This window comes from Poecile atricapillus, chromosome 26, assembly GCF_030490865.1.
Source record: "Poecile atricapillus isolate bPoeAtr1 chromosome 26, bPoeAtr1.hap1, whole genome shotgun sequence".
NCBI lineage: Eukaryota > Metazoa > Chordata > Aves > Passeriformes > Paridae > Poecile > Poecile atricapillus.
Genome location: NC_081274.1, coordinates 2,295,723 through 2,321,386, shown reverse-complemented (window position 1 = coordinate 2,321,386; position 25,664 = coordinate 2,295,723). Strand labels below are relative to the sequence as shown.

Below are 25,664 nucleotides of genomic sequence, written 5' to 3'. Positions count from 1 at the left end.
CTTTATTTTGTACGTGAGGTGAGGTGAGAAGCACCCCCTGTACCCCCATTGGTTTTGCTTATGCCTTAACCATCTGTAACCACTGCCCAATTGTATGCACATTGTAAGAGACAGGTTCGGGAATCAAGAGACGACCCAGTGTGAGTTAGTTGCTTGTTCCAAATTTATTACAATCTTAGCTACATTTTTATAGTATTTTGAAAAGCTAACATGCCATCTGTATTTTACTATGATTGGATAATTGCTATTTTTCATGCATTAATTTCTACATTTCTATTGGACCAGCTCATAACACCCAAGCTCTATAAGATACTTTTTAGTAAAACTTATTAAGATACATTTACCAGATTTCTCATCCTAAATTCTTATTCTTCATTGTCTTATTAACAATTAGTCTTCTTCATTTCTTTGATACAGTATTTTGCCAAGGATTTATGCTAGCTCAAAGTCAGGGTTGTGCAGGCCTTCCAAGGAGCTATGGCCTCGAGAAGCGAGCCATTCTTCAACAGTTCCCCCATTTTCCGTCTGCACAACCATGACTTTGGTTACCTTAACAAACAAACACTTGATTTTGTTGGATATTGCAAAGGATATTGCAATATCCAACAAAATTGCAAAGGATATTGCGCAACTAACACATAACAATCCAATGATCATAACACAGATAATTAATAATCCTGTTTTACATAAACTCTTAACCCATCCTGTCAGTCCAAGCCAATCAGCCAGTTCATCAATCCCAAAGAATCCCACATCTTCTTTGATCTTCTGTGTATGTTGCATGAGTTCTTGAATTTCCTTGTGGATGGATTCTGAATGATCTTGTAAGTCCATACAACACATACCATCAAAGTCTTCACATCCATGACCATGTGCTAACAACAAAAAATCAATGCCTGCTCGATTTTGCAGTACTGCATGCTGAACTTGTGACATATCAATTGCTAATTCAGAAAGTACTCTGCTAGTACCGTTTGCTTGTTTTACAACCCAACAACTAAGTTTCTTTAAATTGCGATGAGCTCTAGCAGCAGCAGCACCTGGCAAAAAGGTAGAAACAAAAACCACTTGCCATCTGTTCCATAAATCCAAATTATCATCACAGTCAGAACTCAAAATTTGACAAGGATCTCTTTTCCATCTGACATGATGTGTGCTATTAGGATGATGGTGTGGAAGCGCCACGCTGAGTTGTCCAATTGTGCAAAGACCTCCAACAGGTTGTGATGGGATACCTGCCCATGCTCTGTTACCACAAATTAGAAAATAACCTGTTGGTAGTCTATGAGGGGATTGAGTCCCAAATACAGGGTTTGATGCATTCCTCACCATTTTAGCACACCACTGCAAAAAATTGCCAGTTGGACTTGTCAATGTGATGATATTGGATTGTTCACATCTTTGATCAGTACCTTTTGCACATAATTTGTTGCTAGCATTTAGATAAATACAATAACCAGCATCTAATGAATCTGCTAGATCAATTTCTTGTGGCTCAGGGCCTTCTGGAAGATGATCATTCCAAACATCATAATTCTCCATACATTGTGAAAAATTCTTATATCCATTCCCTAGACACCTTGTCTTAAAAATGTCCTGAGTCTCTTTCATTGCCTTGTCTAACAAAGTCCACCTTGATTCATTGCCTGGAACACCAATCAGACAAATAATGAAAGGAGACTGAGGTGTCGACAGACTAGCACAGAAGGTCGTAGTATTTAAACTACGAGCAAGTGAAACCCATACATTTTCCCATGGATCTATGGTCTCTCTAGTTAACATGCCTGTTATTAAAGGTAAAATTACGAGAATGAAAATGCCAGTTGCCATTTTGAACTCTTTCCCACTGTCTACATGAAATAGTATAGTTTTTGCACCGTGCTGCAATTATATTTGTTTTCTGAGCAAGTTTTGTAAATGTTGCTATTTTCTGAATTCTAAATATTAGATTGGCTCTTTCTAATGCACCCACATTTTCCCATAATGATACGGCTTCTGCCTGTGTTAAAGAACAATTTAAGTATTTTGTCAATGCAGCAAGCGGAGTTAAATGATGAATTTCTCTATAACACCTAAGACAACCTCTGTGAGGTTTTGATCTCTGATATTCCCACAAATCTCTTTTACAACCTTCACACACAATTCTTATCCACAATTTTTCTGTGGTTTTACAATACCAGCACCTTATACCTTCTAATTTTTCTTTAACCCATTGTAGATAAACAGAAAAATAAACGCTTTCTATATAGGGAGTTCTATAATCAACTTGTACACCTAATAGATAATTGACTTCTCTCACTAATGGCTCAAGGGCAAGTTGCCACTGTTTACTTTCTCACCACCATCTACTTCCTTGCAGTCTGGCTGTGATATCCCACTGTTGATGTGGTTGATTGTGGCTCGTGTCCATTTACTCGGCACCCATAACAGTCCTGTAGGGGTATCAACACACACGTAGCCTCGGCCATTAAATAGGACTTTAGCTGGTCCTATCCAATGTCCTGTTTTAGGCTCTCTGTAAGGAACAAATACTTCATTAGTTACAACACTTGATTTTACACATTCATTGTGTATGACAGCTGGAGGGTCTTGACAATCTGCAAAAACACACAAATGGTTAATTACAAAAAGAACTTCATCTAATTTTTCTTTTGGGTCAGAGATATCTTTGAATTTGTTAAGATATTTCTTTAAGGTTCTGTTAGTTCGTTCCACTATTGCTTGTCCTGTAGGAGAGTTTGGAATCCCTTCAATATGCTCAACTCCCCATTGCTGCATGAATTTTCTAATATTGTCAATGGCATATGCAGGGCCATTATCAGTCTTAATTCACTCTGGGACCCCCATAATAGCAAAACATTGGGTTAAATGTTTCTTTACGTGCAAACTCTTTTCTCCTGTCTGGGCTGTAGCCCATACAAATTTTGAATAGGTATCTACAGTAACATGTACATATTTTAATCTGCCAAATTCAGAAACATGGGTAACATCCATCTGCCATATCTCTAGGGCTTTTAACCCTCTAGGGTTGACTCCTATCCCTAACCCAGGACCATGATGACTACATTGTGGACATGCTTGTACAATTCCTTGTGCTTCTGAAATTGATAATGAGAACTGTCTTTGTAGGCCCTTTGCATTTTGATGAAACTTCATGAGCCATATGAGCAAACTCAAGCTGATTGAGAGGAACTCTCCTCTGCTCCCAACTAACTAATTGATCTGCAATATGATTGCCAAGACCAAGGCCTTCTTGAAATTTATGACTTCTAATATGTATTAGACAATATGGTGCTGATCTTAATTGTGTAGCTTGTTGTATTTGTTGAAACAACTGCATTAACCATTTATTTTGAGTTTCCTTAATAAAAGCATCCTCAATCCTTTTCAAAATACCTGCAACATACAATGAATCTGTAACCACATGAAGGGGACATTTTATCCACCGACACATAGCCCAACAAACTGCTGCTAGTTCAAGCATCTGTAATGAGTCTCCCTGCTCAGTGTGCAAAATATGGTAAGTCCAAGATCCCTGTTGCTGCCAGACAATTGCTGCTCGTCTGGTTGTTTTACCAGCATCTGTAAAAACTGTATGTCCCTCTTTTAAAGGAATGAATGAATGTTTAGGCAATTGAATCCAATTATGATCTTTCAATATTTGAATAACTTTACTTTTTGGAATTTCATTAGTTACTTGCCCATTGTATGCCAATAATGCAAGCTGAAGAGGATAAGAGTGACGCATTGTCCGTTCAAGATCAGCAGCAGTCATTGGGATATGAATACTCACTGGTCCATTTCCTGAAAAAGCAATTGTATGATCACAACCTTTTTTAATTGTCTCTCCCACTTGTTCCATCCGGGTCTGTAAGCTATGCTTAGGTTGCATTGATACAAAGACCCACTCAATTATGTAAACCAGATACTCTGCCCTGTTTTTCTTTTGCCATTGAGCAATGATGGCACACACTGAAGAAGGCTGTGAAATAACAAGCAAACAAAGAGGTAAATTTATTACACGCTGTGATGGCCATCTGGTAACAAGTAAAGAAGCAAGATATTAAATACATTGTTGCTGTGTTTCTGTGAGAACAATTGGAGCAGCAGGGTTAGTTCCTTTTAATAAAGGTCACAAGGGGGCAAGATCTTCATTAGTAATTCCAACAACAGTGTGGACCCATTGTAAATCACCCATTAAAGTTTGTACATCTGTAAGATTTTGTATTTTGTAATTCAGTGTTGCTTTCAGTAGATGTATTATGCTGTCACTAATTTGCCAGCCTAAGTATTTCCATGGGGCAGTTTTTCAGGTTTTCTCAGGAACAATTTGTAATCCAGCATTAGACAATACTTGTGTGAGCACCTTTAATTGTTCATCTGTAAAAGGGTGTTCCTGTGCAATGAGAATATCATCCATATAATGATAGATGATAGCTTGTGGCCATTGTTCATGTATTGGCTGCAAAGCTGTGGACACAAACAGCTGACACATGGTGGGACTACTGTGCATTCCTTGAGGCAGTACAATCCATTCATATCTCTCACTAGGTTTCTCTTTATTAATTGCAGGTAATGTGAATGCAAACCGTTTTGTATCATCTGGATGTAGTGGAATAGTGAAAAAACAGTCTTTTAAACCAACAATTAACAGTGGCCACTTTTGTGGTAACATTGCAGATGAAGGTAATCCTGGTTGTAAAGCTCCCATGGGCTGCATTTGTTCATTAACTTTTCGTAAATCATGCAAAAGTCTCCATTTTCCTGATTTCTTGGGTATAACAAAAATAGGTGTACTCCATGGACTTACTGATGGTTTAATATGTTTTGCATTAACCAATTCATGTGCTTTTTGCAGCTGTTCCTCACTTAGCGGCCACTGCTCCACCCACACAGGATCATTACTTTTCCAGGTCAGTTGTCATGGGGCTGGCTGCACTGCAGGGACCGCTGTGAGAAAACCGAATCTGGGGTAGTTAGTACCACTCCCCATTGAGTTAAACATTCTCGACCAATGAGGGCAAATGTTCCTTCTGGCAAAGGTATTACTGTTGCAACTGCACAGGCCTTTCTTCAAGCACAAATGTTAGAGGATTGGGTGTGACTGAAGCAGCTGCAGACACTCCTCCAACTCCATCCACAGCAGTTGTGGTTGTTTGCAATGGCCAACAGGGTGGCCAAATTTTACTAGAAATGATGGTAATATCTGCACCTGTATCTAACAGTGCTTGTATATTTATCTGTTCTTTTCCATTTATGATGGTTGTGTTTTGAACAGGACGATCATGCATTCGTAGTGTTAGGTATGTAACTGGTCCTGTTGAACCAAAGCCAGCATCTCCTCTCATGGGTCACATAGGTTTGGATCCTTTCATCATTGCAGATACAAGATTTTGAAAGGGAATTATTTGTGCAATTTTACTGCCTTGAGGTGTAAACAAAGGCGGATGCAGTGTATATGCAACAATTTGAATAACTCCCGTGTAATCTGCATCAATGAGTCCTGGTATCACCAAGATACCTTTTAAGCCTGCCGATGAACGTTCTAGCAATAATGCTCCTACATCGTGTTTAGAGGAATGAATTGGACCTTTGAAAGTTGTAGGTATCTTTTGCGGCTGATTGTCTATAAGGGTAACTCCTACTGCTGTTTCCAAGTCGATTCCCAGGCTTCCTGTGGTTGCAGGGCATAACTCTGGGTCTCGGGGGCAGTTGCTGTTATCCGCACGCGACTGCCTTTCGCAGTCATGGTAGGCATCAATCTAATACTCATGGTAGCATGAGTATTAGATTGGCAATTATTACACCTTACATTGCCTACACATTGCTTTTGTAAATGCCCAGTTTTTCCACACCGAAAGCAAACATTTGTCGGTCAGGAGCGTCCTCCTTTTACAAGAGGTTTTAAAGCCGCAGCAAAAGCTTGGGTTTGGGTGGTTATTACATTTAACATTGTTTCATTTTGTGTTTTCACAACACTAGCTACAGCCTCTGACATAAAAGCAGCTTGCTGTTGATACACTGCATTGGCCATACGTTCTAACATTGTTCCCAAGTCAGCTGTGCCTGGGAGAGTAGCTAGTATCATTTTAGCTTTTGGATTTGCATTCTCAAATGCAAAAGTCCTTGTTAATTGTTCTCGTACTTCAGGAGTTAGGTCTGTTGCCTGATCGAGTGAAATGACAAGTCTGTTAATAAAAGAGTCAAAAGACTCATTCATTCCCTGTTTGATAGCGGTGTAGCTTGGTGCTCTTTTATCAGCTGGAATCCTCCACAGGGCTTGCTTTGCTTCCTCAGCAGATGCATTATGCAAATCTGCTGGAAATTGTAATTGCTGTGCCGCTGATGCATAGATACCTTTGCCCATTAACATATCGATAGTGGCACCATGAAGAGGATCAATTGGCTGTCGTGGTGTATTTATAATTCTCTTACAGCCAGATTCCCATTCTCGCTCCCACAATACATACTGTGAGGGAGTGAGTAATAGTTTTGCTATGGCCATACAATCGTCAGGTGACAAAACATTAGATGCAAAAATATAATTAATCATTTGCTTAGAGGGCTCTGAATGTAGTCCATATTGAGTAACTGTATTTCGTAATTGCTGCATTAATTTCCATTCAAAAGGTGTATATTGTGCTCCAGGCTGGCCATTAGCAAGAGTTCCTTGCTGTACTGGATAGGCATGTGGAGAACAGGCAGCTGCAGCTTCCCATTGTCCTTCTAAAATAGCAGCCCTGATTACTCCAGACCAGCGACTGTGAGATTCAACTGGTCGTATCTGCATTCCCCCTGAAGTGGTAATTATCATGTCACCTACTGGCTGCCTTCCATGAGGATTTAGATTGCTCATTTTCTTGATTACTTTTTCTTGATGGCCTCTTATGTTTTGGAACTGTAATATCAGAGGGTGTTCCGTCAGCTTTGTCAGCTGAGCTTTCATCCCCAGAGTTTTTTGCACTAGTTGTACGGAATTGGGAAATTGTACAGTCTTTGCCTCCTGTTTCTGTGTTGTGTTGTTTGTTCACAGGAGATAAGGGGGATGCATTCGGAGTTACTGAGGTCAGTCCTGTCTCTTGATTGGCAATTTCTTTTGCACTTGTTTTGACAGGCACTTTAATACCTTTTGCAGGACTAGGGTCAGTGAATAAATGAGAACTTGATTTTGCTGACACTTCTATATCTTCCCCTCCTAACATTTTTTGTGCAGCTAATGCCATATGTTTTTCAGCTTGGTATTGATTTAGCGCATGAATAATTTCTCTCCAAGTGGTAGCAAGGTCTCTAGCAGATTTACTGCCATCAATAGTGGCATCCCATAAGGCATCTCCAATTTTTTGCCACTCTGTTTGGTTAAAGATTTCCATGGAATCCTGCATAAATCCCTTCTCTTTTGCCCATTTACATAGCTCTTGGAGTTTTTTTGTGCTTACACCGGGCTCTCACTTAGCGAGAAATTCTGCCAGCAGCGATAATGCCGCTTCTCTCTCCATTTCCCGAGATAGCGCTGCTACCGGCACTTCGGAGGACGGCCGTCAGATCCTCTCAACCTCTCCAGGCGCTTTGTGCCGAATCGCCTTCTCTCCTTATTCCAGAATCCACTGGATTCTTTTACTGCATTTCTGCAATACTGAGCCTCTTGACAAGGTCCTCAGGCTGCGTGCTGGCTTTATTTGTAATCCCTGGGTCCCTGTTTTGGGCAATTTTGTAGGAGACAGGTTCGGGAATCAAGAGACGACCCAGTGTGAGTTAGCAGCTTGTTCCAAATTTATTACAATCTTAGCTACATTTTTATAGTATTTTGAAAAGCTAACATGCGATCTGTATTCTACTATGATTGAATAATTGCTGTTTTTCACACATTAATTTATACATTTCTATTGGACCAGCTCATAACACCCGAGCTCTATAAGATACCTTTTAGTAAAGCTTATTAAGATACATTTAGCAGATTTCTCATCCTAAATTCTTATTCTTCATTGTCTTATTAACACTTAGTCTTCTTCATTTCTTTGATACAATATTTTGCCAAGGATTTATGCTAGCCCAAAGTCAGGGTTTTGCAGGCCTTCCAAGGAGCTATGGCCTCGAGAAGCGAGCCATTCTTCAACAGCACATATATATAGAAATATATATACCTGAATATATTTACTAAATTGTATCTTTCTTACTAAATTGTATTCTTTTACTAAATTGTATTCTTTTTTTATTTTGTTTCCAATTTATTAAAGTATTTTATCAATTAATTAGATTGATTGTTTGGAAATTTGAAAGTCATTTATAACACTACTTATTTCAAACATTATGTAGACTATGTAGGAATGAAAAAAACCACCAAACTGCAGCAGGATATCCACTGTGCTTTAGGTTCTTCTTATTGAGATTCTGCAGGGTGAGAATATTTGGCTCATTCTGAGAACGGACAACATTTTTTACCATTCAAAATTAGATCTGCTTGTGTGAGTACCACATTTCAAAAGCCCAAGCCTGGGAACCTCTTTCTGTTTTTCTTCTGTCCCTGAGCAGGTAACGGGGATCCGGCCCCTGTTGGGCCCTGGCGGGGCCGGGCCGGGCTCTGCTGCAGCGCTGGCCCCTCCCGGGAATCCCTCTGGGTCCCGTTCCCGGGGGGCCGAGCCCTTCCCGGGGAACCCGCCCAGCCCCTTCCAGCGGCGCTGCCGGGCCGGGCCAGCCCCCGGCTCGGCTGAAATTCTGCTGCCACTGAGTTTCTGCAGAAGCTGCCGGGCAGGGGGAGCGGAAGCGGCCTCTGAGTGCTGGCCTGGCTGCTGAGATCCCAGTGCAGCCACGGGAAAATCATCCAGCAGGAACAGCTCCGGCAGCTGCCCCAGCACAGAGCGAGTAACCAGCCACAGGCCTGGGCAAGATATTCACCCTTTCAATACACAGATGAGACCTACAAACCTTGTTCATCTCTCCAGGGACAGAAAAGGACAGAGTAACAACATGCAAAAAAACAACATAAAAACATCAAAATCAGTAAAAAAAAACCAAACCTCTGATAGAAAAAAAAATGAAAAAATGTAAATTAAAACGAAAATATTCTTTTAGTAAAGCCATAGAAATAAACAATGATGTATGAAAATATCTCCTTTAATTAATGAAAAAAGTATAAAAAAATATTCAAACTGTAAATCTAAACAAAAAAAAAACATTAATGAAACCAACCAAATGTTAAAATAACTGTAATCCCATAAAAAGTTTGAACAGAAAAATAAATAAAAACAATAAAAAACCTTTGCCCCCAGGGAGAGAAGAAGAAAACTTCTGTTCCCAGAGATGATCACAAAAACAAATGAAGAAAACATTTGCCTTCAAACAACTCATCCTTAAAATAACATCCCATGAATTCATAACCCATAGACACACCTCTCAGAGGGCTGTAAAAATGAGAAAAACGTCACAATAGCAAAATTTCTTCCCCGGCGGCTGCTATTTATAAAAATAAAAAAGCACAGAAAACCTGTTCCTTGTAAAAAAGTCTCCATGACATAACAAAATATAATAAAAACTATTGCATAATTAATACTGTTTTAAAATCACAAGTTTTATCTCAACAATGTCAGAAAAAACAAAAAAAAGTTATTCAGGGGGAAGAAAGGTGTTCTGAAAGTTTTATTCTGGTTTCTTATTCTTGTACTCCAGTTAATAAAGTTTCTTTATTGCTTCTAAGTTTTAAGCCTGTTTTGCCCTTCTCCTAATCCATATCTCACAGCCAGAAATGAGTAAGTGCCCTGGAGATTTCAGCCAGTGCTAAACCCACCACATTATTTAGTGCATTAGGCAAAAAACTCAAATTAGCGAATCTAAGCCACTGCACCAGGCTGAAGCTGAGGATCCCCAGCCAAGCTCAGAGGGAGGAGAACACAGCATTTGTGGGATCCTTTCCAGTCTGACTTGCTTTAGCTGCACCCTGGGGGAGGAGAGAGCAGGAGAAGGGTTGGCTGAGTCCTCTCCCCTCTGCCTTGCCCTTCTCTGCTGGATCCTCAGTTCATCCCACACCCACCCCAAGACTCCATCCCCATCCTACTGGTGCTGACGGGATTAAAGGAGATAAAGAGGAGATAAAAAGATAGAGAGGAGAGAAAAAGAGAAGTTTAAATGCAGTTTAAATATGAAAGAAATGCATATGTTAGTGACTGCTGAGAGTTCAAAGGGAGCTGAAGGGTTTGCGAAGGGACAGGAGCCCGTGAAGGGCTCAGGAGCTGCTGCTGCTGCCGGGAGGGAGGAAATGCACCAATGGCTCCCAGCAGAGTCTGTGCTTTGAGGCTCTTTCCCAAACAGCTGCAGGAGGGAAAGCAGCTGAGTTTGGAGGAAGAGTTTTCTGCTGAGGTTTCCTGTTTGGAGCTGTCACAAGCTTGAGCTGCTCAAGGGAAAGGCGGCTCTGCTTCCAGCAGGGCCCAACTGCACGGGAGCACAACTTGGTTCCCTGGCCCTGAGCCAACGGGCAGCAGCAGCTTCTGTTCCCTCCTGGCTCTTGTGTCATTTCCAGCAGCACAAGACACACCAAGAAAAGCTCCTCCAGAACATGCCATGATCAACACAACCTGATTTCATTGCATGAAGGAGCTCTGACAGTCCCACGGGCTCAGGTTTGTTTGTCAGTGAACAGAGCAGGGAAAAGCACAGACACATTCCCTGCACAGGGAATTCACAGGAGGAAAGTGCAGCGCTGGAGGATGTGCTTGGATACAACGTTCCCACGGCAGTTTTGGGGATAAAATCGTCAGCAGAGAGAAAAGAAAAAGTCCTACCAAGGGTGGGCTGGGGAGGGCTGGTGCTTCCCGGGAGGCTCCTGAAGCTCAAGAGGACAAAGCCCAGACCTTGTCCAAGCTCTGAGCTGGGTCTGAGCCAGAAACCAGGGGGTGGCAGAGACATTGCTGCTGAAGGGCTTCAGATTGCCAAAGCTAAAGTGTCCAGTATCAAGGAACAACTTGAGGTTACGGAAGTCCCAGTGCCCACGTTCCATCCCCTCATTTCAAGCTGAAAGCGGAGCTCCACTTGTGACTCTGCTTTTTAATAATGAATGTCAAACTTCAACAAAATTCCCTTAGAAAGACCCCATGAAGGTTCACACTGTGAGAGCTCACTCGAGGCAGCCCCAACTCCTGCCCTGGTTCAGTCCCTGTCAAGCCCACTGTGCTTTCCAGCTGCTTTGCTCCAGTTCCTCCCAAATCACCATGAATTCCACTGAACTGAAACAAATCCAAGTCCTCGTGGTTCGGGACAAGGGCAGGGAGAGGTCCCTCCAAACCTCCCTGGGAATCATCCCAGAGCCCTCAGCCTTCCTTGTGCCCATCCCTGAGACCTCCTAGTGGCTCCCGTGGCTCTCCCAGTCCATCCCAGCCTCTCCCAGTCCATCCCCGTCACCCCAAATGCCCCCCTGGTCCATCTCGCCTCTCGTGGATCCCCTCGCCCCTCAGCCAATCAGAGCGCGTCTCTCTGATGACTCATCAGTTGCCGGGCAGATCCACAGAGCCGAGAGCCCCGCACTGGACTCGGCCTCCCAGTGCCGCGCACTTCATTCCCAGTCCCTCCCAGTGCCACCACAGTCCCTCCCAGTGCCACCACAGTCCCGCCCAGTGCCACCACAGTCCCGCCCTGAGGCCCCAGAGTCACCACCACTACTTTTTAGCCCATTCCCAGACTATTCCGAGTTCATTCCCACTTCACTCCCAGACCTACAAACCCTCTTCCTGTCTCCCAGTGTCCACTCTCATCTCTTTCAGTGTCACCCCAGTCCCTCCCAGTCCATTCCCAGTCCCTCCCAATGCCACACCACTCCTCACCCATCTCTCCCAGTTCCCTTCCAGCTGATCCCAGTCTGTCTCTGCTCTCCCCCAGTGCCCCCATCGTGTCCATCTCGCTGGTGCCCTCGAGCTCCCAGCCCGGCCCCGGCCGCCTGCTCTGCTCCCTGATGGATTTCTCCCCTGCCCACATCCAGCTGAGCTGCTCCCAGGGCCAGCAGCAGCTCTCGGGCCACGTGCTGGCCACTGCCGTGCTCCCCAGCGGGGACTGGAGCCAGCAGCTCCTGGTGCTGCTGGAAACCGCCCCCGGCAATGCGGGCTCAGCTCCAGCTGCCAGGTGGAGCACGTCAGCCTGGAGCACCCCCTGAGCCGGCACTGGGGCACGGCCCGGCCCCCACAGCGCCGGGGGCAGCGGGGGAGGCACTGGGGGGGCCCAGAGGGGGATTGGGGTGTGCTGGGAGGAACTGGGAGGGAGTTACAGATAGACTGGTTTAAACTGGGGAAGGGATTGAGGTGCTTAGGATGGCTGGGAAGGGGTTTGAAGGATGTTGGGGAGGGTGGGATGGGGTTCTGGAGGTCCTGGTGGACCCTGGGAGGGAGTCTGGGGGTGCTGGGTGTCACTGGGAGGGATTTGAGTGAGCCTGGAGGAGCTGGAAGGAGATTGGGGATTGGAAAGCAGGGATTGGGATGAGGTTGGTTGTGCTGGGAAGAGACTGGGAGGAGTCTTGATGAGTCCTGGTGGGCCTGGAAGGGACTGGGAGAGGGTCTGGGGGTCCTGGGGCAGTGGGGAGAAATTGGGAGGGGGCTGTGGGATCCTGAGAGGAACAGGAGGGGCTCTGGTGGGTGCTGGGGAGGCTGGGAAGAGACTGGCAGTGATTTACCAAAATAGCAATATTGATCCAGTATCAACATCAATCTGTTAATGGACAAAAACCTCTCCAACAGTTTAAAGTTACAAAGTGGATGTTTAATCACAGCACTGGGCGAGTGCAGGAGTCACCCCTTAATACACACTGCAAGTTGACAAAAGGTTCCAGTGTCTATTTATTTACAAAAGTCTTAAATATCCAAAATACTAATACATGTGCATAATGCTAACACTTCCCATTCCCCACTTTGGATTAAAATGCACTGTAATGATTTTAAAATGTCATAACTTCTGCCTGGTTGGCTTCATAATTTGAGGTGGGGGTCGTTTTGGTGAGGAGTCATCAAGAGATGAAAAAAAATTGCTCTTCCTCACTGATCCTTTACAATGACCTTTACAATGGTTGACTTTACAAATGACATTTGGTACAACTCCAATTTCCTCCCTTGTGACATTTAAATGGGTTTCCAGATGTAAGGTCTGTGATCTTCCTGAACCTGTTTATCAGTTTCTCTTCTCTCATTATAAGCACAGCTGAACACACATACAATGAAAACAAATTTTTTACCTCAGTCTGAGATTCATTATCTCAAAGCCTGCTTCTCAATCATTAACTGTAGTTCCAGTAAGGCCTATCTCTAGCTAAGATCTCTAACTTTTCTCTAATTCTTAATTTTCTAAAATTAGTGACTTCAAAGAAGGTTTCAGAGGGTCCTGGGTGGTCTAGGGGAGACTGGGAGGGTACTTTGAGGTACCTGGGAGTTCAGTGAGAGGTTTTGGGGGTCCTGACATCTGCAGACCCCTCTGGGATGCAGTGAAATGTCACCTGCAGCAAGATGATGACGGGGATCGGGGGCTCCTTGTTGCGTTTTGTCTTCCTGGCACTGGGGCTTGGCTTCTACCTGAGGAAGAATGTGAGAGGGGGTCCCTAGGTTCAGATATCCCCTCCCCTAGAGTGTGTGTCTTCCCTCAGGGCCCCCAAGCCCGGTGTCACCCCATTTTCTCTGCCCACACAGCTCCTGAGGCAGTGAGGAAAGGTTCTCTATGATTGAACGTCAACAAATCCAATCTCCTCAAGGAATTCCCATTGTTGGTCTGTGTCCTGATGGACTTTGATTCCCTTGCTTTCATCCAGGTGCCCACAGGGAGCCAGGAAGATGTGGAGCCTCCCAGCCAGGTGTCTTCCCAACACGGATCACCAGGACCACGGATCACCAGGGCTCTGCCCAACGGGGGTCACTGGGGATCATCCAACGCCGATCCTCCCATGGGGGATGGAGCTGGAGCAGCGCACGAAGCTCTTCCTGCACTCGGGGCACTCGCAGGACTTCCCTTACTGGTGCCTCCGTTGGTGTTGGGTCAAGTGAGAGCCCCTGGAGAAGCTCTTCCCACACTGGGGACACTCGTAGGGCCTCTCCCCACTGTGGATGCGCCGGTGGACGGTGAGGTTGGAGTTTTGCTTGAAGCCCTTCCCGCAGTCGGGGCAGCGGAAGGGCCTCTCCTCTGTGTGAATCCACTCATGTACGAGGACATCGGAGCTGCGCTGAAACCTCTTCCCACACTCGGGACACTCGTAGGGCCTCTCCCCAGTGTGGATGAGCTGGTGGTCCCTCAGGTAGGAGCTCCACCCAAAGCTCTTCCCACATTCCAAGCAGGTGTAGGGCCGTTCCCCCGTGTGGATCACCTGGTGTCTCATCAGGCCAGAGACATCTCTGAAGCTCTTCCCACATTTTCCACACTCATAGGGCTTTTCCCCCGTGTGGATCCTCTCGTGATTCCTCAGGCTGGAGCTCCGGCTGAAGCTCCTCCCACATTCCCCACACTCGTAGGGCTTTTCCCCAGTGTGGATCCTCTGGTGTAGGATCAGGTGGGAGCTCTTTCTGAAGCCCTTCCCACATTCCAAGCACTTGTGGGGCTTCTCCCCCAGCTCTGAGCTCTGGCTGGATCTCTGGCCGTGTTCCTGGCACTGGGGGGATCTTTCCTCTCTGCAGCTCCCTGGACTGGGTTTGCAGCCCCTCCTTGTGCGGCATCTCCGGGGCTTTTCCTCCTCCTCTTCCATTTGGATAGTTTGGAAAGGAAAATTCCTGGTTAGGAGGAAAAAAAGAGAGGAGAGCGCCTTGGGCTGAGGGTTCCTCCTTGCCCAAATTCATCTCAGAAATTCATTGGGCATCTTGTGTCTGTAACAAAGCAAAGGACCAAGATTCAGCCCAAACATCAAAACAATGATGAAAAACTACCCAAACACCAAATTCAGGCAAAACCCCTCCAGAATACAAAGATTCAGCCCCTGCAAAAAAAACAAAGCACCAACATTTAGCCCAATAAAGTTCAGAAACACCAAGATTCAGCCCCATCAAAATCGTGGAGCCCCCTCCCCAGTCTCCTGCATGGCAACACTCCTGGGACTGCACATACAGGGAGGGTGGAACTTTCTCCTGCTTCCTCTTCCTGCTCCTCCTCCTGTGGCCCTACCGTTCCTCACACTCCTCTTCCTCCTACTATTTCTCTTGTTGCACAATCCAACCTTCTCCTCCCACGTGCAGCCTTTCACCATTTTGTTCTTCAACTCTGCTTCTCCTTCCCTTCTCCTCCTGCCCCCAGGCCCAGCACCCACTGCTGGCTCCCTCTTCCCCCCCAGTCCCACAGCATCTGTCATGGGGTTACTTTACCTTTAAGAAAGTTAAAGTTGCTGGGGACTGCCGGGAGTCTTTTCTCATGACCAATTATCGGTCATTGCTGAGAATTGACAGCAGTTTTAGCCATTGAAAAGTAGAATCAACTTGTGAACCCCACCTTAAAGTGTACAACCAGAACTCTGTGGTTCTCTTTGTTTTTCTGGCTGTGAAAGGTAGCAGAGCTTCGGCCTCTCGCTCTCTGCCCAGCCACGTGGCCGGGCGGGGGCCGGGCTGGGCCTGCCGTTCTCCCGGCCGGGAGATGGGGCCTGCGGGAGCTTGCTCCGAGCCAAGCCGGGCCAGGCCGGTTCCTGGCTTGGCTGCAGGTTTTGCCGTGATGGAATTTACCAGAAAACTGCCGAGTGAAGAAGAAGAGGAGCTCTGGGCCTGCAGCAAGCAGAGACACCGACTGCACTCTCTACAGCAGCTATGAGGAACTTTCTATCACAGACAGCTCCAGCTCCTGTTCAGCAGAGATCGCCAAACCATCTACAGAAGCTTGGGCAAGATTTTAACTCTTTCTTATCCAGATGAGACTTGCAGATTGGTCTTTTTGTCCAGAGAGAGAAAGGGAGAGTGATTATCATGAAGAGAGACTTTATAAACTATTAGTGGCAAGAAGGAAAAGGGGCATCAGGAAAGGTGGAGAATTAAGAAGATGCTTTGGTTGAGCTGAGGTGTCTTTCTGTTGGAACTATGGGGATGGACAGTGGGGTCCTGAGGGGAACTCCTTTAATTCATGATGGAGTATGGGGAGGAATGGAGTGTTCAAAGTGTAAATTTGGGTAAAGAGTCGAGTAATTGTGGTATAGTGAAGTGCTGAGAGATTTGAGGCCTTGCGAGGCAATGAGAAAAGTGTTTTCTGGTGAGGCTCACAGAAACAGATGAAGAATACTTTTTGCCTTTGACTAACTTATCCTTAAAAATACTATCCCTAAACATCATGACCCATAACACATTTCAGAGTGATGTGGAATGGGAGGAGTGGGCTTTGATAACAGCAGCTCTGGGCAGCTGATATCAAGGAAACAGAAAACTATAACAAAAATAGCTTTCTTGTGAGAAACTCCATAAATTAACAGAAAGGAACTTCTGTTTCTTTACAGAAACTGATGGAAAGACTGTAGAAAAAATTGAGATTATTTAAACCATCAAAATTATAAAGTTTTTATCTCTGTTGTCATGTGAACAAAAAAATGGTAGGCAGTGAGAAATGAAAAGGTTTTTCTAAAAGTTTACTCTGGTGTTCTTATTCTTGTAGTTTGTCAATAAACTTTCTTTATTCCTTTTAAGTTTTATGCCTGGTTTGCTCTTGTTTTAATCCATATCTCACAGCAAGAAATAAATAATTCATTTTTTCCCCTTTTTGTTAATTACTGGTTCAAAACCACGACAAAAAGGAAATAGCAAAGCAGCTCATGTACTTGTTCAAACGTGGAAAGGATGGGAAGGGGACACAGTTTTATGGTTCCCTCACAGACCGTGGGTTAAACAAATGCTGTTTCTCCTCTCATGTGCTACAGCAACTCTCATCTTTTTACCATGCACCACACCTTGCTGAGTGCAGCTCATTCAGCAGCTGAGCAAGGGGATGCAGGTGGCAGCCAGGCCTCCTGAGCCACAAACGGCTACAAAAGGACAGAGAATGAGGGCACTGAGAGCAATCCCAAAACCAAAGAACACCCAGGAAGAAAAAACAGAGGCAATGAGTGAATCTGCTTTGAGATGGGGCCAGGGACTTGTACATAAGGCAACAATGGGAGAAATGACCAGTTTCAGAAAATGTTACTAATTGACAAGGACTGCTGCTCAGACCAAGTCCCAACACATTCCTGAACTTCCAGAAGAACAAACACTTCACAGAGCCATGCATTCTCCAGAAGCCCATCCGGCTGCGACCGTCCCCGCCGCTCACAACATCCCTCTGAGAGAGGTAAGGTGCTTTTCACTCTGCTCTGGTGCCTGCCGAGAAGACGCAGCGAAAGCTTCGCACGGTTGGTCTGGAGGAATTTCTGGTATTGCCCAGGCGCCGTCTGTCAGACAAGTGTGAAAGCGTTGCAGGTTGGGCAGCAGTGGTGTGTGGTGCATTGTAACTGTAACATGGAGAAGCTTAAAGGGATTTGAGGTGGCAATGCCCCTGTACCACGTACTTCTCCTTTGGGGTGCTTATTAGCACATTGGAAACAGGGAAACTTTGGGCAGGATTTACGTAAAGTTGATTGATTATTGTAATACATGGTGGCCAGGATATGATCTGGACAGTGGGGAAAAGTGGCCGAGAAATGGATCTTTGCAGTACAACACCATTTTACAGTTGATGTTGTTCTGTAAGCCAGAGGGAAAGTGGGATGAAGTTCCATACGTTAATTTCTTTTTCTATTTGCGAGACAAACCAGAATGGCAGGCTGAGTGTGGACTGATGGCAGTTAAGGCACGTGTGAGTGATAAATGTGAGCTTTGTGTAAAAGGAAAAAGTTGTTTAGAGCACCTGGCATTAAAAGAAAGTTTGTGTCGGGGGAAAGAGAGGGATGTTGATTTACAAGTGGTTTCAGCAGAACCAAAAGAACCCGATTTTGTTTTGTCTGCCTCCACTTCACCCAATCCTATTTCACCTAACCCTATCTCGCCTAATCCCACTTCACCTTTCCCTCTTTATCCTCCTCTACCACCTTCACCTGATCCTTCTTCTCCAGGAGATGATCAAAATCTAACTGTGACACAAGGAAATGTGAAAAATGCTGGGAAGGAAGATAGCAGTAGCGGGGTGATGATAATAAATCAGCGACACCGCTATCCCATCGGACTCGGTCACAGCTTGCTCCGGTTCTGGGTAGAACAGGAAAAGATTTGGGCAGACAAAGGCGGACTGTGATTGCCCCCTTGAGACAAGGAGTAGGAGTAGAGGGGTTGGAGTTTGTGGAAGTTCCTTTTTCACCCGCAGACCTGATAATTTGGAAACAATCAGCTGGAACTTAGAGAGAAAATCCTGATAAAGTAGCAGGGGTGGTAAAAATGATTATGAAAACTCAGAATCCAGATTGGGATGATATACAAGTAATAGTGGAGAATTTAATGGACTCTGCTGAGAAAGAGATGGTGCTTAGAGCAGCCAAGGAAAAGGTGAGAGACGATCTCAGAACTGGGGTGGTGATGGCGACTTTAGATGAGAACTTTCCAACCGAGGATCCAGGGTGGGATCCCAATGCCTTTGGGGACATGCGGAGGCTGAAGAGATATCAAAAGTGGCTCCAGACAGGGGTTTGGAATGCTGTACCTAAGGCTGTGAATTGGTCTAAATTGTATGAGGTAAGGCAGGAAAAGAAAGAATCCCCTGCTGCATTTTTGGAAAGGCTTAAGGAGGCAGCAAGAAAGTATACAGATCTTCAACTAGAAACAGAACAAGCGAATGTTCAGCTTGCGTTCATTTTTCTTGGGCAGTCGCAGGATGATATTAGGAGAAAATTGCAGAAGTTAGAAGGAGAAGATTTAAGGAATTTGAATCAATTACGTGAAGTGGCTTGGAAAGTATACAATAACAGGGAAAAGGAAGCTAGTAAAAAGCAGCAGCAAAATCCTTTGGCAGTGATCCAAGGAAGAGAGAATCCAGGTTTCAGAGGTCACGGCAGAGGTGGTCATGGGCTGGGGAGGGGCGGACTTGGCAGAGGACGAGGGGGATGGGTTTTGCCAAGATTGGGGTTAAATCAATGTGATTATTGTAGACAAGAGGGGCACTGGAAAAATGAATGCCCAAATTGGTTTAACCAGGGCAAGCAGTTCAGCCAGAATCAAGATGCTTCCAAATTAATGGTGCTGGGGGAGTACAGCAGCTGACTAGAATCGGAACAAAAACCAACACAAGAACCTTTAGGAACTATACAATTGGGAGATAAAGAAGTAAAATTTCTTGTGGATACAGGGGCTACATATTCTGTGCTAAATGATCTAAAAGGGCAAACTGGATACAAAACAGCAACAATAGTTGGAGACACAGGGAAGGAAGAGAATCGACCATTCCTGCAACCCCTGGATTTGTGCTTTGGAAACCAAGTGTTAACACATGAATTTTTAAATATGCCTGAGTGTCCAATTCCACTTTGAGGATGAGATTTATTAGCAAAACTTGATGCAGTGATAACTTTTGAAAACGGGGAGCTTTTCATGACAAATCTTAATGATAAAAGAAAAACCAGTCCCTACTATCCCTCGGAAAGTAGAGGATGCAGTAATTCCCTCTGTATGGGAAACAGACATACCAGGAAAATCTAAGTTGGCACAACCAGTACATGTAGAACGAAAAGAAGGAGCAAAAGCTGTCCAGGTTAAACAGTATCCCATAAAGCCAGAAGCACGGCAAGGAATAGTAAAGATTATTGAAAAATTTTTGAAGTACCAAATTTTAGAAGAATGTGAATCAGAATTGAATACACCAATATTTCCAGGGAAGAAACCAAATGGTGAGTACAGACTAGTACAGGATTTGAGAGCAATAAATGGAATAACTAAAGATATTTACCCAGTGGTAGCTAATCCTTACACATTGTTGACATCTGTGAAAGAGAAATAGAAATGGTTTACTGGAATTGATTTAAAAGATGCCTTTTCTGCATATCCCTTGACAAACAAAGTAGGAAACTGTTTGCCTTTGAATGGGAAAACCAGACAATGGAAGGAAAACCCAGCTCACCTGGACACGACTCCCACAAGGATACAAGAACAGTCCAACCCTATTTGGAAGCCAGCTGGTGAAGGAGCTGGAGATTTGGACTGAGAATGGGCAAGTTCTGAGGGAGCAATACCTGCTGTTACAGTATGTTGATGATATACTGATAGCTACAGAAGAGAAAACAACCTGCATAAAGGTAACAATTGAAATTTTAAATCAACTAGGAATGGGAGGATATAAGGTGTCTAAGGAAAAGGCACAAATTGCCCAACAGACTGTGATTTACCTGGGGTGTGAAATCTCACAAGGGCAATCTAAGCTGGGTACTAATCGTATTCAAGCTATTTGTGCCATTCCAGAATCCCAGAACCTGCATGAGCTGTGAGTTTTCCTTGGGATGACAGAGTGGTACCACCTGTGGATCATGGACTATGGACTAATTGCAAAACCCCTGTATGAAGCCCAGAAGACACAACCGCTTACCTGGGGCAAACCACAGAAGGAGACCTTCCTCAAACTGAAGGAGGCTTTGACAACAGCTCCGGCATAAGGATTGCCCGATTTGTCCAAAGATTTTCAGCTGTTTGTGCATGAAAGATCACACCCAGCACTGGGAGTGCTGACCCAACATTTGGGAAGCTGGAAAAGGCCGGTAGGCTGCTTTTCCAAACAACTTGACAACGTGAGTGCCGGATGGCCTTCATGCCTGCGGGCAGTTGCAGCCACTGTGATGCTGATCCAAGAAGCCAGGAAACTCACGATGGGTAGACACACAGATGTCTATGTGCCACACATGGTGACCACTGTTTTAGAACAAAAGGGGGCCATTGGCTATCTCCAAGCAGGATGATGAAATCCCAGGTAATCCTGACTGGGCAGGATGATGTCACACTAAAGACAGCCAACCTTTCAAATCCAGCTTTGTTCCTTACCAGCAAACACATCTGCCCAACGAGCAGAACTGGTTGCTTTAACCAGGGCATTAGAGATGAGTGAAGGGAACAAAGTAAATATCTGGACTGATTCAAAACATGCTTTTGGAGTGGTGCAGGTACACAGGGTACTGTGGAAAGAAAGAGGACTGCTGTCTTCTCAAGGCACACACATTAAACATCAAGATGCAGTCCTGCAATTAATAAAGGCAGTATAAAAGCCTGAGCAAGTAACAATCATGCACTGTAAAGCTCACCAATCAGGAAACTCCAAAATTCATGAGGGAAATCAGAAAGCAGACTGGACAGCCCGACAAGCTGCTCGAGAAGTGCAAACTGCAATGGCATTGATACCTTTAAAAACTAATGTATCTCAATTCAATTTACCCCCAGAACCAAAATATTCAATAGAAGATGAGAAATTGGGACGCTCACTGAATGCACAGAAGAATTCAGAAGGGTGGTATGTGACCACACAGGGACAAGTAGTGGTAGCCTCCTTGATAATGAGGGAAATTCTACAAATTAAACATAATGAATGTCATTGGAGTGCAGAGACACGGTGAAATTGTAAAAACAAAATTTAATTTTAGTATGGATGTTAATAATGGCAAAATCAGTAATGTCAAAATGTGAAATTTGCTTAAAGAACAATCCAGTGGCTAGACAACAGGCACAATTAGGGAAAACCAGGAGATTATTAGCAAATAGATTTTGTAGAATTACCAAGAACACGAGGATTCAAATATCTATTGGTAGGGGTTGACACATTTTCAGGATGGCCAGAAGCTCTTCCCTGTCACACAAATCAAGCAAAGGAGACAGTCAAGTGGTTGCTGCAAGAAATCATTCCAAGATTTGGGGTGCCTCTAGGAATATCATCAGACAGGGGCCCACATTTCACAGCCACAGTAGTGAGGGAGGTGAGTAGGTTACTGGGAATAGCTTGGCATCTCCATACACCATGGAGACCCCAATCCAGTGGACAGGTAGAGAGGATGAATCAGACATTGAAGAGGCAAATCAGCAAAATATGCCAAGAGGCTAAATTGCAGCAGCCACAAGCTTTACCAATAGCACTGCTGAGGATTTGGATAAAGCCTAGAAGCGGGATGTCAGTCAGTCCTTATGAGATATTGGATGGGAAACCATATGAATCACCTGAACCTAATCCAAATGTACATGTTACAGGGAAGCAAGAGGTGTAGAATTATGTTCTGTCTCTTGGAAAAGCTCGAGCTCGACTTTGGAGCACCCTTGTGTGGAATAGGCCGCTGACTCTTGAGAATCCAGTTCATGACATCCCCCCGGGAGATGAAGTGTATGTTAAAAGCTGGAACGAAGAACCATTAAAAGAAAGGTGGAATGGACCCTATCAGGTACTGTTAACTACCTTGACAGCAGTCAAAGGAGCTGGACTGGATCCCTGCATACATTACACCAGAGTGAAGAAGGTTTCCCCTGCACTGTGGACTGCACAAACTGTGGGGCCAACAAAGCTGCAGATAAAGCGGGTTTGATTGTTTCAAATGTCTAGGTTGCTGCTGACTGTAATGGGGATTATTTTATGGCCTTCACTGCCATCAGTTGGAATCAATGTTACCTTGGGATGTGAAATGCAAAAGGATCAGCTGACAACTCTTCATTTTAGAATGAAGAGGGATGTGGGGGTGCAGCCAGAAACACAAGTGATAAAAGTCTCTAATCCTATTCAGGCAGAAAATGGGATGATTGGATTAATGAAAGATTTTGCCAACATGCAAAACAGCAGCAAAATAACTACCTGTCTGCCAATACCAAAGGCAGCAGGAGACCAAATAAATTGGGGAATTATAACATCAAAATTCCCTGAAATGCAAAAGAATAAAAATGAAAATGTGAGCTGTGTATTGCAAATAGATTACAAGTACCAAAATAAGACAGTGTTTGAAAATGCTGTGAAGCCAAAGTATTCATCTAGATGGGACTGTCATGAAAATGGAGGAAAGTATGAACCAAAACTAGGCTGGGATGGGGGATTAGGGAATTATGGATGGTGTTATGAAAAGATAGCAAAGATTATTAAAGAAAAGATTCCAGTATCGAAGTGGAAGTGTGAAGGACAGGAAGGAAAAGATCGGGCTGAAGCTTGGGACAGTGCATGGTCAAGGAGTGTGCTTCAGAAATTCCAATCTATGGCAGATAGCCCTTGGTGCATTAAGTGGGAAGGCTCTGAAAATGAAACAGATCCAGGGGTATGGAACACTGCAACCAGTAGTAGAATGGAGGCAGACAAAGTCAATTGGTGGGTATGGAACAAAACTTAGGACTGTACTTCTAATGATGAAGAAATAAAACAAATGCCACCACTAGTGGTAGCTCTGCAAATTGGATGTGCCTGCAGAGGAATCAAACATAAACAAGGGGAAATAAATGACAAGACAGGACAAGTGATCCAAAAGGTAATATGGAGCACAAGTACAATTCAGAGTCCAGGCCAATTTGGATGGGCAGCAAGCGATGGCACCTGGACAACACATTTGCCTGTAGGTGAAAAAGTAAAAGAGATTACTTTAGGCCTCCCCACCTTATGCCCAATTTGGAAAAGGCCCCCATTCAAGGGAGAACATGAACTTCTGCAAATAAGGACGAGATGAGAAGTTCAGGAAAACAAAATTGAAGATAAAGAAAGATGGCAGGAACCCTCCAGTAGTGTAAAACTTGAGTGGGCTCTGGAATCCTTGTTTGCTCCAATAGCAAATTATAACAATAGAAAGATGTTGTACAAACTTACAGGTCAGGTAGAAAGATTGGCAAGAGTTACCAAAGAGGGATTTAGAGAGCTAAATGTACAATTACAAGCCACGACTAAAATGACCCTGCAAAACAGATTGGCTTTAGATATGTTATTGTTTAAAGAACACGGAGTATGCAGGTACCTAAAAGGACAAATTGATCACTGCTGCATCCACATCCCAAATGGATCTGCAGATGTAGAACACGACATTAATCAGTTAAAACAAATAGAAAATGAAGCACAGGAAGAGAGGGAAGATCGGACCACAAGTTGGTCAGATAAAAGTTTTGAAGGGTTAGGATGGAATGGGAGCTCCTGGATCAAATCTATTCTTGAGAGTCTGATAATCCTACTGATTCTGTTCTTAGCAATCTGGCTAATCTGTGCAGTTCTGAAAGGAGAGATAAAGAAAAGAGTATCCTGGAACCAGAAGATAATAAAGGCACTGACACAGGACAGAGATCCACATCCACATTTGTCATCTCCAAGTCCTCCAGAGTGTAACAACGCTTACGACAACTGTGGATTCGAAGAAGAACATCAAGTATAAACTCAGAAAAAGGACTGTATATAGTGAAAGCATTACACTTATTATAGTAAAGTGAAATACTTTCAAAGGGGGGAAATATGTTACTATGGGGTTAAATGTTTCTGAAAATGTTTCTTAAAATCATGTAGAGGTAGGCCACAAAAATGCTTGGTATTAGGGATGGTCTAGCAAGCTGAAATGTTTACGGTAATGGGAACTGGTACTTGGGGTCTCCAAGATACCCACCCAGAGATAAGATTCGGACATGTTCATACAAGGATGAGCTAGCTCTCATGAAGCAATATGGACAAAGTTAATGAAGCAATATTGATAAGGTTGTTACAGTGATTACTGCTACAGCTGAAATTGTAGAAATATGTGCACTTTGGACAAAGACGATGGAGCTAGATTTGGGTTGCTGATACCCCTAGTTCCCCCACGCGCTTCAATAAAGCACCTGCATATAACCAGTCTGTGATTATGTGTGTTCCTGAACGCTAACAAAGACAGATCAAAAACTTCCAAAACACCAAAAATCTGATATCCCCCCAAAATAGAAATATTCTGCCCCAACAAAAAAAAAAAAAAAATCACCAAAATTTAGCCCAATAAAGGTCAGAAACACCAAGATTCAGCCCCGTGAAAATCGTGGATCTCCCTGCCCGGGCACTCGCTGCATGGGGGGGTGAGGGGGGCAATAAGGCCGGGCCGGAGCAGGGGGTGCCTGAGAGAGGCCCCGAGCCCGGGGGAAGCCCCTGCAGAGCCATGCAAGTGGCTCCTGGCCGGACTCGGGGATCCCCCTGGCGATCCCCGCTGGAGCAGCCTGGTCCTGAGGGACTCTGGCCCCTGGCAGGGACCCCAGGCTGCAGCAGGACAAGGATTCCTGTCCCTCAGGGGGAGGCACTGACATGACCTGACTGTGACCCCCATCCCTGTGCCTCTGGGCGGGGAGGGGGACGGAGAGGGGCACAAAGTTAAGCCCGGGAAGGAGGGAGAGCTGGGGGGAAGATGGATTTCCGGAGGAATTACTTAATTTCTCATTTTCTTCCTCTGACACGTTGGATAATAAATTCAATTAATTTCCCCAAATCAGGTGTGCTGTGCCCGTGACCAAGGACTGAACTGTCCCCACCCTCATCCAGACCCCCGAGCCTTTCCTTGTGTATTCTGCTCCCCGCCCAGGGCAGGAAGCAGAGTCACAGAGTTTTGGCCTCGCTCCGGCATAGCCCTGCTCCATCCCGGACTCACCCCCAGCTCGCAGCGCCCTCAGCTCCCGGGCACCCCGAGCTCCCGGCGCTTCAGCGCAGCGGCGCTTCCTTGGCCTCCTGCCCGGGCCGGGCCCAGCGCCGGGGCCGCTCCTCAGCCCAGGCTGCCGAGAAATGGCGGAGCTCAGCCCAAGGCAGGCGAGGCCGTGCCGTGTGCAGAGCCCGCCGCTGGCTGCGATTGGCTGCTTCTGCCG

At 44.9% G+C, this 25,664-nt stretch overlaps 1 pseudogene; it reads right to left on the bottom strand.

Annotated features, from left to right (window-relative positions):
- LOC131588506 (zinc finger protein 850-like) overlaps window positions 1-25,664 on the bottom strand; it is a 398,523-nt pseudogene that overhangs the window by 92,141 nt on the left and 280,718 nt on the right.